Genomic DNA, 3,715 nt, shown 5'->3' on the forward strand with positions numbered 1-3,715 from the left:
CTACTGAGGTGGCATAGCCAGCATAGAATGCAACTTGTAGATTCTACAACTATGATAACTTGAACAATATAACAAAATATCATAATGATATAGAAATATATTTAAAGCATAAATAGCAATTACAAACTAACTTCTAATTCCCTTTCTTATTTCTAAGTATATACATGACATCTTCTCCCTTTTATTTTTCCTTACGTTTGACTGTAATCCTAATTACATTTCATCCTTTTTTTAAAAATTTATAATCAGATATAGTAATGAAATTATATTTTATTCCACTCCATTACAACTTGATTACATTACATAACATTACCAAATCGTCACCTTTATGTTTACTTACTCAGCTTGCCCAACTAGGGGGAACGCGACTAGATGAAACCGGAGGCAATGCACAGACATTGATGTCAAGAGGAAGAAGACGGTATTGCATGTCAAGCTCCCTAATAATCTTAACTATCTCCCTAATAATCTTAACTATCTCTTCAAGCAAGAGGGGTCCCCTTAAAAATTTCTCTCCCATGTCTTGGTGGTTTATTCTATGAGCGAACCATACTGCTATCCTTATCTTATTCAGATCTTCTAGTTCCTTCAATATGACCATCGGAGAAGGATACCAATGCTCTTTTTGATTCTCCATATAACTACATGATAAAATTCAAGGTAACTTAGCCAATAGAGAATGAATATACGATTATATATTCCAATAAAGCTGAAATAACTATCTAAACTGACCAAGTAATTCGTTGCCTCATGAGTGCAATTTTTTCAGGTGGGGTTGCTACATGGACCAAGAACTCAACTCCATCTCCCACGTCTGGGCTACGATAGTAGTTGCTGATGGCTTTGGTGACAAGAACACTTTTAGCAATTATGATCCTCTGATTGTCATATCTTAGAAAAATTGTAGTTAGAATGTTCATCTCTTCAACCACCATCTGATGGTATTTGTAGAAAAACAAGTTAGGCTTCTACCTAAAGAAAGCAATAGACCATTAACTAATTAATGTACCTGAAGTCCATCAATTTCAAAGTGATCACCCACATCAAAAGGGTGAATCACAAACAAGAAGTTAATAGATTCGAATACTGTTTTGCATGTGTTTCCAAATATAAATGTCACAAGAAGAAGTTGGGAGGATATAAACACCAGAAACTTGCTTGTTGCAATCCCTAGTATAAGAAGCCAAATAACACCTACAATGCTCCCCACCAAAACGTTCACTATGCGATGCAGTTTTTTTACCGCTGTTTTTGTATCATTGAGTGTCAATGCAAGTGCCCTGCATGCGTTCTCTAAAAGCATTAACCTGACCAAATCAAGTAATTTGATTGTGATTATCGTAATATAAGGTTCAAATGTTACTTCAACTTTGAAAAACCACAACATCAAATGAAGTCAATTGTTCTTACCACCCAATTTTTCAAACAAGACTTACTAATTTTCTTGCTTTCAGATGCTCTTTCGAAAAGACTCAAGGCCTTCAAAGCCTCGTCTTCGTGCATGAAACGCAGAATATCCTCCAAGTAGATATACCTTCGTAGAAGAACAAAAAGTTTTAATCATTACAAGATAAATAACTATTTTTGGTGACCTAAATAATTGACAGTCCAACAAGGTGAACTAAAAGTTGAAGAGATATCTCAAGAGAAAGAAAATGTTAATTTTGTGTTGAATTATATATGCAATTGTCAAGAGAAACAGAAACAAAATACCAGCTTATTATAACAATGGATGAAATAGTGTGCAATTTCAAAAGGACATAGGTAACGAAATTAGGAGTTACCTAGAGCCGGGCTTAGCAACATTATGAAACATTTTCTTTGCTGCAGCTTTTGCTTCAATTTCACTTCCAATCTTTGTAGCAGACTCATCATCATAGTATCTCTTATTTCTTCATTTAATGTAGACAAAGCACCATATCCAACAGTGTTCATCAACCTCTTCATATTCGAAGCAGAAACATTCTTTTGATTCAATTTGTGCAAGTGATCGATTGTTATCCTAAGTCTATGAGAGAGCTCAGGGGTACAAATTGGAGGGCTTTTCTGCATCCTACCAGTCTCTACTACTGTGGCAATGCAACGGGCAAGTAGTTGGCTGCATTTTGCAATTTCTGTATCTCAGCTGTCAATTCCTTTTCCTCTGCCTCGTTCATATTTATCTCAATCAATGGAGGACCAGAAAGTGTTTCAATCAAATGGAGGACCAGTAAGTATTTACATTAAAAGAAGTGGCAAGCACCTTAACCACAAGAGTCTTGAGTACCCACCACTAAACAAATCAAAACCTTAGTAACATATCTAAGGGTTTCACTTCTTGTTTCCCTCTCAACTTTCTTGTCAAACAGAAAATGCCAAGACCCAGCCACAAGCAATTCTGCACAGCTTTCTTTAAGAGAAAATTCCTCTCAACAAAGAACACAATGATTCTTATAACCCATCTAAAACTAATACTTCCCATTTCCATAAACTAAGTTTCCACAGTCTTGTATTCCTTAGAAATGGAAAAGCAAGACTATACCCATTCAAGCAAAACACATATATCAAGCTTATCTTTTCTGTACTTTTCAGGAATATCTTCGTCAAAAGGGTCATCCTCTTCCTAAAAATCCAGACCTTAATTGGCCTGATTTTTCAGGAGGTTCATCCATCAATCTCGATTTCGATTTTGTCCTCTCCTTGAACAGGTTCGATTTCTTCTTAAACGAGGAAGTGTTCACATCATTTCTGGAACTACACTTCAAAAGCTCTCCATCCTAACTGTCGACATTGCTCTTTTTGGCCAGAGAATTTTTAAACTGATACCTCCTCCTCCTCACCGTCTCGTTATCCTCGTTTGTGTCCAAGGAGACAATGAACTCCGAAATGGGCGGTAAGTTCCGGTTAATGGGCATTTCCAAGTCCATGTCTAAGGAAAAGTCACCCTCCGCTGAAGTTGAAGTATGAGCACGAGGAAAATCAAAGACATAATTTTCAGTCTCATAATAGAATAAGTTAGATTAGTAATGGGTGTAAAATTATAATTAAATATTATAGTCACAGTTAGATAGTCATTATTATAAATAGATAGTAGATGATAGGATTAAATCAACTTTTATTTTCTTCTTCCTCTGTATACTTTCTTCTCCTCCTGTACTGCTTCTTCCTTCTAATATAATTTCATTTCATTCTTCTTCAATCAAATCTTTGTCAATCTTGTTATGGTATCAGAGCACCTTTCGTGCGTTCACTCAACATCAATTTCATTCAACGATTGTTAAATTTCTCTTTAGCGATCTTCAACTTAGATTAAAAATGCACAATATGCTTATTTGGTGGGACTCTTGGATGCACAGGACACAAGTTATGGGCATCTAGGACATGTCATTGACAATGTTGTTTCAGGTAGTATTTTGCCTTCATATCCATCATATCCATCTTTTATTAATAATGTTAATACTGTGGATAGTGGAGCCTCAGACCATATTAGTAATGGTTTGACTTGTTTTATTATTATGCATGAAGTAAATAATGTGATAATTAGATTGCCTAACAATCAGCAATTGAATGTTACTCAAATAGGCACTGTTAGGATGAATTCACAATTACTCTTGCATAATGTCTTTTATATACCAAGTTTTAAGTTCAATATTGTGTCTGTTAGTCGTTTAGCTGAGCATTCTAAGCTTGTCTGTGTCTTTACTGATGATGCGTGTCTTATCTAGGACACTCATCT

General features: G+C 35.3%; 1 pseudogene; it reads right to left on the reverse strand.

Moving 5' to 3' along the window:
- Positions 1–340: 340 nt before the first annotated feature.
- Positions 341–2,906, reverse strand: LOC136217114 (mechanosensitive ion channel protein 6-like; annotated as a pseudogene).
- Between the last annotated feature and the right edge of the window lie 809 nt (positions 2,907–3,715).

Source organism: Euphorbia lathyris, chromosome 2, assembly GCF_963576675.1.
Source record: "Euphorbia lathyris chromosome 2, ddEupLath1.1, whole genome shotgun sequence".
In the NCBI taxonomy this organism is placed as follows: Eukaryota; Viridiplantae; Streptophyta; class Magnoliopsida; order Malpighiales; family Euphorbiaceae; genus Euphorbia; species Euphorbia lathyris.